Source organism: Passer montanus, unplaced genomic scaffold (assembly GCF_014805655.1).
Source record: "Passer montanus isolate IOZ18808 unplaced genomic scaffold, ASM1480565v1 scaffold85, whole genome shotgun sequence".
NCBI classification, from domain to species: domain Eukaryota; kingdom Metazoa; phylum Chordata; class Aves; order Passeriformes; family Passeridae; genus Passer; species Passer montanus.
This window is the reverse complement of record NW_024373812.1, coordinates 198,832-212,783: the sequence shown is the minus strand read 5'-3', so window position 1 is coordinate 212,783 and position 13,952 is coordinate 198,832. Positions and strand designations below refer to the sequence as shown.

Sequence of the window (13,952 nt, the reverse complement as noted above, 5' to 3'; positions counted from 1 at the left end):
ATGTTATGGAGGCATTTCAGATTTGTCTGTATGGTCTGATGCAAACATAATGCTCTGTACAGCACATCTCTGTACAAATGACATTAATGGATGCACACCAAACCACAGGTGCTGGCTCACCCATTTTCTGGGAAAGCCTGGACCTACGTCCATGTCTAAATCATATGGTTGTCTCTCATCCTTGTGCAAAACCTGTACTTTGCCTAGCCCTGAAGTTTGCCTAGCTCCTGACTTTGGGGCCTATGATCCTCTCTGTTCTGAATTACAGGGACAGCAGACTCATGGTTGGATTGTGGTAGTTCTGACTTGGAACACTTGCAGTGGGTTGCAGCAAACCTCAAAAAATGATCAAAAGTGAGCTTTTCTGCGTGCACCAGAAGTTGACTTTTGCCTATAGAGTTTTTATTTCTTGTAGACTAGGTGACATGTTGGTTGCTTCCAGGAAATAAAGACACTGATGTGTAACTGGTATGAAGACTCCCTCGTGGACAAGCTAAGCAGGCTGAAGCCTAAGCCCATGTTCAGCATGAGTGCTGTGAAGAACTGATATTTTGTCCATCTGCAATTTATTGTGCTGCCTGGTGCTTCCCTATATCTCCTCAGACTGGGAAAACCTGCAAGTATTCCTCTTTTTCTCTTCTCACAGGGCTCCCTTGTGCCAGAAATCTCTTTTCTCCTTGATTCACTTCCCTTCAATTCAGATGGGCTGCGAGATCTGCCATAGCTTGCCCAGCTAGGCACGTGTCTGTCTTTGCCTGACTCCTACTTCAAGAGTCAGACTAGGAAGATATGTTGAACTACAAAAAACTCACTCATCTGACCACCTGCTTAGGAGCACTGATGCCACTTTGCTTCAATAGAGAGGGAATCCCATTCCCTGACTGTGCCAGCAATTTTCCACACAAGGGCCCTGAATTAGCTGGCAGTAATATTGACACTTAAAAATCACCATGTGATTATATGGGCAGAGTGCCACTTTACCTCTACCAAAGCACACAGATTTTATTCAAGAGAGGATTACTTTTTATGCACAAAATTAACTGAATGCAGCTAGCAACTCTGTCTTGGTGACTCTGTTATAATTAGTATTAATTATTTGTACTGAAACAGAAGCCACTCAAACTGCTGTACAGCTTGATGGAGATAGTCACTATAATCACTAATTAATGCTCACATTGCTGTCTTAAGATGAATAGTGTCCCCACGTGAAAAATTAGACAGCGGATAGGCTTGAGGTAGAGAGCTCAGATGACTTGAGTAAGGAATGCAAAGACCATGTCTTTGAGCAGTGACCAGATTTGCAGAGCTTCTGGCTTCAAGGTTGTGTTTTACTTGCTTATTTTCTCCCAGTTCTGAGACCTCTCTGAAGGGCTAGGGGGTCTACAAGACATTTTTTCACTAAGATCTTTCACGAAGATCTTTCTGGCATGCTATATCCTTGCCTCAACCTTTACTACTTGATTTGAGCTTTGCTTACTTTATGTAGTGGAAGGGAGAAAGGGAAGATTTGTTTTGGGGTCAGACATTATATCTGGACGTAAGTACTACAAATATCAGTATTGTCTAAGGGTTTCAAGATGCACATGACATCTGGAAGATTTGTGTACAGGCGATGATGAGTCTAGGAAAAGCAGTCACTCCCCCTCTTTATTCTTGGAAACAAACTTTAGCATCTGTCAAACAGGTGTGCTAGTCTTTATATGCATGACAATACATGTTAGACCAGAGTCTTCCTTTCTGACAGCAGCATCAAACTGGGTCTCTGCTCTGCTTCAGAGACTTCCATGTGGTGCATCAGTGCTCAAATGAGTGCTGCGCAAATATGCAGGCAGTGGAGGGGAAAAAGGCAGCAGTCAGGAGGGAAGGGAAAATCAGAAAGCTGGCCACAGTCAGCAGGAAAAGGAGCAATGTCCAGTACAGACAATATACAGCTGTGGATCTCTTGCCCATAGCTAGCTTCCTAATTAGACACACTTGACTTGAAATTGTAATGTCAGCCCTGCAGGCTTCCTGTAGAAGTGCTGTGCTGGCTGAAGCCAGGGAATTTTCCCTTTGACTCTGAGCAGCAAAGTTTCTGGGAAAAAAAATAGAGCTCTAAAAGAACAGGACCACATAGAATTCACTAATAATAATTAAAATCACTAATGATAATTTTGGATAGAAAAATTGATGGGAATGTCCTGGTAATATCATAGCAATAATTTTACTCCATTTGAGACATTATGACTTCTTTTTCTCTTCGAACTTTGTTTTTTTAAACAACAGGTCAATTAAGAAAGTTTCACTTTGGGATCAGCCTGGTAGCATCCCCTTTTAATCTAATTTTATTTGTTAGTTTTCACTGCTGAAATGAAACAGCATTATTTATTCTGCTCCAATGCTGACAGTGTTCTCAGCCTCCTTAAAACAGAACACCACATAGCAAGTTTCTGCCTCCTTTCATTCTCTGCTCAGCACTATCCCTGCTGCCCATTCTTTGTAGGTGCCATATGTGTTGGGCTTCCACGCCCATTAGCAGTGGAGAATCAGGAAGGTATTTCTGCAAAACAGAGATCTCAGAAGAAAATGGGGTTAGTTACACAGAAGGCAAGACCTTCATCACTGCAGGTTGAGACAGATCACTTCATTTAAGGCACTTAATTGCATTCCATAGAGCAGTTTGAGTGGGGAAAAAACCTTAGTTCCAACTCCCCTGCCCTGGGCAGGGGAGACTCCAACTAGATCTGGTTTGTCAAAGCCCCATCCAACTTTGCTTGGAACACTGGGACTGGGCATCCACAACTTCTCTGCAGACAAGCTATTCCAGTGCCTCACCATCCTCACAGTAAAGAATTTCTTCTAGTATGTCTAACCTAAATTCCCTCTCTTTCAACTTGAACCGATTTCATAATTATCTCACTCACCTGCCTGGCACTATTTAACAATCCTGTTCTCCAGGATTGTGTTTTCTTTACAGGATGGCTCATATCTTCTGTTGTTTCCAGTTTTCTGGGGCTTTGTGATGAAGTCGCTAATGAAATGAGGTGGTATAAGCAGATCCATGGAAATAAATTTGGCTACCTATGTTATTAAATTCAAGTACATGGCTAGTTATTTTCTGTTATGACAAAAAGCATTTGTGGGGATTCAAAGACTAATAGAAGGGTTAAATTTTTCTCCAACATATCTTTTACAGGTCTGTTCTGTAAAAGTAGTTTATTTTGTTCCCTACTGGATATTTTTTTCTTAGTTATTTGAACAACATGGCTTTCAGCAACCTGTATCACAGTAACACACTAACCTGACTGCTTACTATTGAAAAAGCTTGTTAGCTTTTCTATAAACTCTTCTGGCCAAACTTTTCCTAACATAATTGCACATAATTGAAAATGACTAAACATTTAAGATGGAAATTAAGGCTGTAACTCGGGCAGTGAGTCGTGCTTTTATAGTGGGTAATATTGGAATATACCAGGAACTCCAGGCAGTGTAACTGCAGGGTCAGCCCTGCTTTGCTGCTGTAAAGAGATTTGCTTTTTGAAATTATGCACACAGCAGAGTCCTTTGTGAAAACACCATGATTTTTTGTCACTCATTTTCTTTACAAGAAAAAACAGTTGCTTCTCAGGTGGTGATGGTGACAGGTAGTGCACTTCTTCAGAGTAAGCTGGGTATGCAACCAAAGCCTGTGTTCCCCTCCCTGAATTTTGCTTTCTGGGACTGGTTATTTACATCTTGCAATCTCTCTGGCAGTCAGGAACCTAGCTTTAAAAATATTATTGCACCAGAGAGGGTTTTCCGAACTAATTTCAATACTTTCCTTTATTTCTAGTGCTTTGTGACAAAAGTCTGCTTTGACTTCTCACACAGGCACTCTGAGTTCACTGGCTGGGCTTGGGGTAAGGTTCTGATCCAGAAATCACATGTGGACTTTCTTCTAAGGTACTTGTTGGCCCTGCTGCTAATATTTGTTAAATTGATTTTAACAAATTAATTATCTGTTAAATTGTGAAAGCTGTCCTTTGACATCAAACTGAATTTAATTGCTTTTAGCCTATGGATTAGAGGAGGACTCTTTTTAGTGCTGGATGAGAGAAAAATAGCTAGCTTCCTTTTATTTTCACTTTCAATTAGAACTTTTAAATACTCTGAGCATTATTTAGAGCTTTAAGTGCCAATGTTTGCTCTGCTGGACTTGTAATGTGTGAAGAAAATGGAGACAGGCAGGTAACAGCCTCAATAAGATGTCCTGAATTTGTTAATATTTAGCAAATGTTTGGCATATTGTAAAGATACATCAATAAATTAATCTCAGTATTTCCAGCTCTGTGAACTCAAAATCCTGATGTATAAAATCAGTGAAGAAACTAAACCACGTGTAATATTTCAGTAGCTGTGGCCATTTCAGACTACGACCATTTCAGACTATTCAAACAATATTTCAGTCTATGAGCATTTGTTGTAGTCTCATTTCCTCATTGTGTTCAAGAGTGATTAAGAATATTGCCAGTGGTTTCATAAATGCCACAGAAAAGGGCTCAGAAAATAGAGTACCACAGACCTCTAGGACTTGGACATGCAGCTACAGTAAGTATTTTCCAGTTTTCATCCTTAGCTAGGAATCCCAGGAACTACTTTTTTTTTTTTCTTTTTCTTTGGGGTGTGTGTGTGTGTTTTTGTTTGTTTGTTTGTTTTTTGGGGTGGTTTTTTGTTTTGTTTGATTGGTTGGTTTGCCTTTTTTTGTGGGTTGGTTTTGTTTGTTGGTTTGGTTTGTGCTGTTTTGTTTTGTTTTTTAAATTACAGCAAACACTCACCTCGAATTGTTTGACTCCATGAGCTGGAGATTCAGAAAAGACCCCAAAAAGCACTAGAATTTCAGCATAAGGCATAGAAGCAAAAATAGAAATGACTCTCCTGTAAAGCTAAGGGCTGTTTTCGTCCCAGGGTGGTATCTATCTTAGTTAACTCCCAATTTAGTAACCCCTTGGTGACCTCCAGCTTCTGTAAAAAAAAAAAGCAAACTGAAATAGCAGCAGTGGAGAATTTCCAGATGTCAGCCTTGCTCTCAGTGTGCAACTGCATATGGTATTTAACAGATTCCTCACTTTACCCCATCCTACCAGTAAGTCAGCCATAAACAATTCAAAATTACCTAAGTTGGTCAACAGAAGGAAGCACCCCACCTTTGTTTATAAACCCGTATTTCTGAAGCAATAAAGATGCTTCTGTAACTTAGCACGGCATGTTAAGAAGTAACATTGTACAATGCAACAAAAACTGAGCAGCAACAATCTACTTTAAAGATTTCCAGGACTAAGTAATCTCACTTGCTTTAAAATAAATTATGTCTACCACACTCCAGTGAAATATAATGATCAAGACCTGATAGTACTAAGCAATATCCTTCATTTTAAGCCACAGAATGTTCACAAACCACAATCAAATGTCTAGAGGTAACCACTCTACAGCAATTTTAGCACAGGGTTATGCTCAAGTGAATAGATAACCTCTTTTAGAGCAGGGCTGAGTAGCTCAACCGACCCCCTCTGCCCACAAGAGCTAACATATTGCTGCCATTGCTGGAGCAGACTCACCCATAGCTGGAGGGATTCTGTAGCCAGTGATGCATTACATACAGTGGAAATACTCAAAAAGGAAGCTGAACTGATTTGTTGTGTGTTAAGAAAGTGACCCATTTTTGCATGTCTCCTTTTTTCCCTTCACCTATTCTTTTCCATTTGTTTTCCTACCTACAAGCCACCAAATGTGCTACAGTTCTATCCTGTTTCTCATAATTCATGGCAAACCAATCATTCCCAGCAAATGCTTGACTGCTGTAATTGGCTGGGTTTGATTGCAATACAGCCTATTTTTTTTTTTCTGGTTTGGCAATGCTGTTACAAGCAGAATCACTCCAAAACTGTAGCAGTAAGAAGATATTTTATGTCACTGTGTACCCACAGCATGCCCCATGTTCCTGTAGTCTTGTGACAGACACCACCAGCCACACCACCACAGCTGCACAAGGCAGGATATAATATAAGCCAAATATCCTAAATTGCAGATGTAAAACGTGAAAAACTTCAGGCTCACAAAGGATTTTAGGTACCTGTACTTCTCATCTAAATCAAGTGGATGATGTTGTCTCTACATACCTTTGTAGATCTGCAGATGAGAGACTTTTTGTGAGGTCATGCAGAACCACTCAGAGCAGCAGCAATTGGAAATTATGTTTCCTAAGACCTGAGCCAGCATCTTTATTAGTGCTCAGAGAGTCCAGACACCTCGTTTCCTTACACCAGGAGGAACTGCTGTGTATAAAAGACAGGAGCAAATTCCCTTCCTTCTGTGGCAACCAAGTTCCTAGGTTTGCGTGCCAGTGTCCGTACACCAACACAACTCCTCCCTGCCCCATATTTGGAGTAACCCAATCTCTCCCTCAGCCAGCTATTTTATCCCTTAATTCTTATTTTGAGTTATATTTTAGGAAGTGCCCTCCTCCAAGTCTGATATAGCAAACTATTTCTATACAAGTATCTCCTTCCTTGTCTCATCTGAGAAGGTGATCTGTGTCAACTAGACTCTTGTGACAATAAAGCAGGTAGTTTTTTCTATCACAGGTAAATGTGGAAGATGTTCTGCACAGCAGTGCAAAATGTTGTGGTTGTGCTAACTGCTCCAGAGACCAGCTGTATTTCCCCTGAGCAGTTAGAGCAAATTAATTTCTGACTGTGACTAGTGCAATTCACATCTGAGCAGCACATGAGAACTGCAAATGGAGGTCTTGGAACAGCAAAAACTGTTATTAACTTCTTATCCTTTTTTTTATTATTAATTCTTACAGTTACTAGCCTTAAAGCTTTCCTCATGTAACCTTGAAAATATCATAGTGTGAAGTAAGACTTATTGCAGAGTTGGTATGAATTTTGAGGCATCAAGGACAGGTTGTGAGGGTCTTGCAGGAAAGTAAGGGGCTCTCTGAAGATGTGCTATTCCATTTCCCTCCCCCCACTCGCCCAATTACCGAAACACCTTGAGTGTTGAACTCTGAGAGTGAGCACCTATTTTCCTTCTGTTACCAGAGGCACACGGAGCTATTAAAATGAATGAAAAAGAAACAAAACCTGAGGGCCTCCTACATGCTGAATATGCCCTTACTCTGTGAAGTCACTGACCTCCACAGAAGTACTCCATTTGGGCTTCAGGGGGTGTTGTGCCATTTGATCAGCTGCTAAATATTTGTTAAAGATATCCCAACCCCACTTTTTTTTTTTTCTCCTTAGAAATTTTTAAAGGGGAAATGCATGGAAATACCCGGTTTCTGAAACCTTAGTAACAGCAGAAATATGAAAATTGTCTAGTCTGTTTTTGATGTCTACTTGGATGACTCAGTTTTGTACAGCAGAGGAATTATCAGCTGAAAATCTTCTCATGGCTATGGAATAAAGTGAGGTGGAATAAGATAATAAATAAATAAAATAAAAAATAAGAGTATGTCACAGGCCATGCTATGCACTAAGAGATGGAATATGTACCTGATATATCCAAGCATCCAAGCACTAAGTTAGCTGCACATCATAATGCCCTTGTCAATTCATTGTCTTCTCATAGACACCACTGCTAAATCAAGTTCATGATCCCTCCTTTTGCCATGTTGACATACAGTCTGAATTAGGAAGGTATTTGCAAAATCAAAGAGACTCAAACAATTATAATAATTTCTCTCAGCTGAATCAATTCTAGTCCTTTGAGGACAGAACCATGCTAGTTCTCCAGCACTCACAGAGTCTTCTTGGTCAGCCAAATGGACTTTCTGTCAGTGAACACAAGTAGAAAAAAACCCAACAATTTGAAGCCCCACCTACTGCAAAACTTTTAGGACTAAATTACAAAGCAGAAATGCAGGGCCATTTTCCTTTCTGTGATGCTAAAAAGTACCATATTACAAAGATTTCGTATGTGTGCATATACATTTTTTCTGTATGGCTTCTGGGTGAAAGGAACAGAGGGTAGGTACTTGTGCAGCAATGGGCAATTTGTGGTGCATTGCTTAAATATCAAAGTTTAAGATGAATTTTTAAATTTCTGAGAAGAAGGCATGTGATGCCTAGCTATGTTATCCATTCTATCATAGTTCTAACCTCAGGTGAACACAGCATTTCAGGAAAAAAAACCAACAAAACTACTTGAGGGTTTTTTATTTTTTTTCCCCCCTGCAAGTCAGACTGTGGTGAGGTTCTTTTGGTCCTGATATAGAGAGGATGCTGTCTGTGATAAGCCCTGAAAGAAAATTGCATACTGTTTACTTTATCGGTCCTTGAATAATTCACTGTTCTTTTCTCACAAATTATATATGCTGTATGGAATACTTCATTCACTCAGGAAATAAGTTCGCTCAGAATATACTGCCTTGCTAGCTAAACCCAATTTTTTTTTCTTCTGCAAATATGAAAATGTGCCATGTGATCCTAGAGTAACAGGGTCCACAATATGCTTGGCAAAGGTATCACAGGAGAAGAAAAGGAAAAAGGAAATGAGACAGTAACAGGTATGATGAGTTAATATGTATGAAGGATCTCATAAAAATAACAGCAACAGGGCACAGCACTGCAGGAAAGGGAAAAAAAACAACTGTGGAGTTAGTACTTTAATTCTTTTAGAGAGAGGCAGCTCTTGTGCAGTATGTCTTTGAGATCACAGCATATCTTGAACAGTGGTAGGTAGAGAGAAACACAGTAAAAAGACACAGAAATAGGCGCAGTGAAAAGGCAGATTTATTTACTAGTATTACTGTACAGAGAAAAAAAAAAAGAGAAGCCACAGTTACAGCATGGCTGTTGCTGGCAGTGTTCTTGGTTTTTTTATTTTGGTTTTTTTTTGTACTCATTTTTTTAATCTGAAGAGAAAAACATAACAGTCAAAAAAGTACACTTCAGGTTACAAAGTACAGCAGCTATCCCCAGCAATTCTAATCCAGTGTTAGCACAGCAGTTTTTCCCCAACAAAATGGGATTTTATTTACATTAGCTCACAAAGAAAGTGGGAGACTAAAGCTTAAAAAAAATCTCAACCACAATCTACATTCACCATAAAAGCTGCATTTTACACAACATTTTCTTGAACCCCTAAAAAGAGTCATTCTTTGCCTATGGAGTGAACATAGTTGGGAGGGGCAGAAAACCTTCATAAATGTGTTCTTTGTCTTTGTCCTGACCTGCTCCTTCTTGGCCACCTTTGCTGCAGTCAGATTCAGGCGGACAATGGAAAAGCAAAAACTTTCAGATTGATTATTTCTCTTGTATCTGCCCCTAGAGCAGTTCCTTGCAAAAATAACAAGAATAACAGGTACAATATTTGAGACCATCATCAGTAAAGCACCCTAATAATAAATACTGGCTGATCTTCACACATTCTCAAGGCTATCCCTAACCTGCACGGTGCTAAGTATGTGTTATACTTCAAGTGCTTAAGGTTAGTGTAGCTCAGCACCACGTTCAACTGGGACTTTATATGGTTGCACAAAACCTTCTTAATTTTGGAGTTTGCCTCTCTTTAACAAGCATATTGGAGGGATACCAGTAGATTCTTGGCAGCTAATTTTGCTGAAAATGCCTTTGCATGCTGGATCAGTCTGTGGGGAAGTTCACATTTTCTCCAGGCTTTTTTGCCCTGCTAATAGCAACCTGACATACAGCGGGGTAGATTGCCTTCTGCTGCTGTAAGAACTGCTTTATAGATGCTGATATTTTATGTACCTGGACACATCTGGCTCATATGAGTTCAAGAGACATAGTGTGTTCCAAAGGAATAGTAAGAGAGACAGAAAATTTACCTAAATAGTGAGATTTTAATGGAACTCACTGTTTGGGCAATCCATAGGATGACAGATGAGTAGAGAAGGAGAGTGCTCCTCTAATATCAAATATGTCTGAAGAATCTAGGAAAATGCAGGAAAATGTCCAAATAGTGAGGACAAGATACCATAATTTCTTAGAACTGACACCAGCAGGCCTAGTGTGAGTTTTATAAGTCTGGTCTCTCCTTTCTTCCCCCTCTTTTTATAGGAGACCACAAAAAGGGAAGCACATGGATGAAGAAAAAGGGATCAGTTGAGCCATCATGTCCAGAATGAGAGCAAGCACAGAGACAGGGGACAGGCAGAGTCTGGGGCAGAGATGTGTGGAGAGAAAAATTTGGAAATAAACATTACACTGCCTCTTTTCTGTTGTGGTTGTGTGGAGGTGTAAAGTTTACCTCTCTGTCCCCTGTGTCTCCAGGCAGTGGGATTTTGAGAGTTCTTGGAGGGTGTTTGTCTCCTCAAACACAGTCAGCAAGGAGACCATGCTCTAAGACCCTCTGCAGAAAAGTGCACCGGTTTCACAACACCATTTAAAATTCTAATTAAACTAATAAGAAGACACAGTTAAAGCAGCATAAGCTTTGCCTGTAGCATATTGCTTAATGACCAGACCCTATACATATTTGTGTATGTGCTTAAATTTTACTTGTCTGGGTCATCCCATTAAAAAGGACTACTTGGATGCTTGATTTTATGCTCATGGGCAAATCTTTAGGTCTTACAGACCTATGAATAGATATGCAAGGTCTAAATTTTTGTACAAGTCACTAACTTATCAGTGCAAGTTACAAATGTATAAATATACTAAAACTGGTGAGTTTGAGTTACTTGGCTAATTCTAAAAAAGTAATTAAGGGTTTTTAAATTCAATTTCTGAAGTAGACTAATTCTTAGAACAAACCCCTTAATCTACTTTTGAGAAGAATTTGGGAAACAATTGCAGGAAAGCCTTGAAATACAATAGCAGCAAAATCCCACAAAGTAAGAGAAGCTTTTGCGAACTGAAGGAAAGGGCTTGGAATTCTTCACAAGTTTGGCCTTAAGAAAAGTGGCCTATTCTTAATCCACTGAACACCCTAAGTGGAACCATCACAGGTAAAAAGCTATAGATTTTGCAAGACTCTTTGAACCCACAAGGAAAAAGGCTCTGTTTTACAGTTGTTTAATTTTAAATACAAGTGGGACATTTTAAAGAACTTCATGCACCCTTGTCACTATTTACAAGCTAAGTTAATAGAAGTTTATATTACAAGTTGGATTTATATTCTTTGGACTAGGTGACAATCCATTTATATTCTAAACTGAATAAATTCAGCCATTTTATAGAATTTACTCTTTTACATACAAAAATTACAGTCTATATTTTTGTTGGATATTGTCATAGTCTGCAACTATTAAGATCAGAACTACAGTTTACTCTTGCTGCTCAGAAGGCTCAAGAAACACAGTCTGAGCAAATGCTGAACTTTCCAAAAGACAGCGAGACCTGGTTGAAGCTTAGTGAGTTTAGAAAAAATAAACAGTCCATGCCTCAGCATGTGGGAAAATCCTCTACTTCATCTAAAATATTTTGTTCAACTCTTTCCAGTGACACCATCTCTTGCACTTTGAAATCCAATGTTGGATAAAATATGACAAAACATGTGTTTCCCCTATTAGCCATATCACTCTGCTGAAAGTAGTTAGCTACTGCCTACTGTGTTGGCTTTCTAGGTAAAGAAATTTGTCTAGTTATAGAAGGTGTAGGTCCACCTTTTCTGTGAAACATGTTTAATTATTTAGCTGTGTCTATAGCAGTTATATTGGATTCTACTCTTCTAAATTGACTCTTTAAAAAGTGTTGTGATCCTTCTTCCTGGAAAAAAATGTGGTTAGGTCTACAAAAGATCCCAAGAATGTGGGCATTGTCATAAACATATGAAAAAGTTGAAAGGCTCAATGTCATGGGAAGGATGATATTCCAAAACTCAATACCCATCTAGGGTTTGTATCTCATTACAAAAATATTTATTCCTTAAAAAAATACACAAATGTAAAAACTACATCTTCTATGATATCCCCGCTTACTTTCCAAGTATGCCATTTGAATGTTTGACTAAATTAAAAGGTAGAATGCCTTTTATTTCTCTAGAAACTCTCTATGCTATCTTTTTGCTCAAATTAATCTGTGGAATCTTAATCATTTGAGTGTGAAGAATCAGTAGTGAACTTAGGTACAATGGCAGGGGACTAATATTTTAGCTGTCAGGGAAGCCCCTCTGAATGTTTGCTCATGGATGGTAACAATGCTGACTCAGGACCTGATCCTACCAGATGTTAAGTACCGTTTCGTTTTGTATTTTTCTCAGTAGAGGTACAATGCTTAGAGTTAGCCTCTCTGATTACAACACCTTGGGCAAACTCAGCGGTGTATAAAATCTGTATAGGTACATAAGGAGCACCAAAACTATATCTGCATTGATCATTCATGGCCTGATCTTGCAGACTCCTACAATGTTCTTACTGTGAGGAGTCCTGTTGACTGAAACAGTTCTACACACAGCAGAATTAGGTATGCACGTTTTTGTTTGCTGGGCTGAAGTCTCATACTGCACTGGTAGAGGTACATTTGGAGAAGGGCTTATGCACGCTTCTCTTGCTGGGGATTGAAAGATAATGTTGTGTTTATACAGCTTTGGAATACAGCCTGCACTTTTTTGAAAAAATTAGGAAATAAAAGATACAAAAAAGAAGAAGGAAACCCAAGAGTGCTAAGGCAAACTGTCAAATGGCACATCATACCTACTTTGTCATTCATTTAGATAACATCACAAAGGCAGACCAGAGGAGTTCTGTAAACATATACCATACAGTACATCAGCCACAAGAAATTAAAAAAAGAAAACAACCCTGTAATTCTTTTCTTTCTGTATTGATATTCTAGTAATTGAAAGAGATTGCCTAGCCACTAATCATAATGCTGTGGTTTTTGATTTGTATTTTTTTCTGTTAAAAAAAAAAAAAAAGAATGAATGGAAGTAAAATGCAGTGGTTTGCAAAAGAATTGGTCCCTGAATGCAAACAAGGGACGACATGGAGAGTGGGTGTATAGAAACTTAGAAAATACAAAATATAAAAAAGTTTCCTAGGTTACTTTTTTCCTAGTCCAGGAAAAAATACACTGAAAAGAGGTTTTTCTTTGTTTTTCTTACAAAAGTTAAGGCGAGCAGTTTGTTGTGGCAAAATGCTATTACTGAACCAGTGTCTGACTCTTCTTTTTCATATCCCCTCATGCAGAAACTGAAAATGCACATGTGATGGCATAAGTTAAACAGACAGGGATTTTGCTTAAAACAATAAAAAAACAATTGCTTTAAACAATATAAAAAAAACCCCATCCCATAATGATCCTTACAAAAAACTCCCTCTGCTTGACCACAGAGCAGGCCGCTTTCCTTGTGCCTGATTGTGCATGGATTTTCACAGGCAGCCTCCTACCCAAGGGTAAGCGGAAAACCAACCCTTTCAAAGCCCAAACCATCCCTGGAAAACCAATTTACATTCACCAGCTTGGCCTAATGCATCTGAATTCCCCTGTAACTTGGCTGCAGCCTAATGGCTAGAAGGAACAAGGCCATGTCCAGGCATGGCTGCTGCCCTGGTGGAGGAGGTTGATTGCAGTAAATGTTTCAGCTAAGACCCTGTGATTTCAGACCCTTTAGCTCCAATTCCATGTTTTTCCTGACCTCAGGTGGGGAACTGCCTTTGACCTGTAAAGACCAACCCTATGCAAGTGAACCTTTAGCTTTCCTGGACCTACTGGGGCCTGTTAACCATGGAGTTAATGTGAACACATAAGAACGACTGGCCTTCCTAGGCACTCAATGTTAGCTACAAGTACTGAGCAGTGGGTATTTGAGAGGTTTAAGGTTTAAGGCTTGTGCTCTACTTCTAACCACTAAAGGGCCACTTCTGGACTGTGGTGTGCCGCCATCTCTCCACTGTGCTGTGCCTCAGATGGTGCAGCGGTCTCAGACATGTTCTGGTCCCAGCGTCAGCAAACATTTCCCAAAGCTGGCTGCTAAGGGAGTCATCCCCAAAATGCTGAGCTGGTGCTGAACCAGAAGGTCATCTG

The 13,952-nt window shown here is 39.4% G+C and overlaps 1 protein-coding gene across 2 annotated transcripts in view; it reads right to left on the bottom strand.

Moving 5' to 3' along the window:
* Positions 1 to 13,952, bottom strand: part of PALM2AKAP2 (PALM2 and AKAP2 fusion) — a 269,103-nt gene that overhangs the window by 123,229 nt on the left and 131,922 nt on the right. The window lies entirely within an intron of this gene.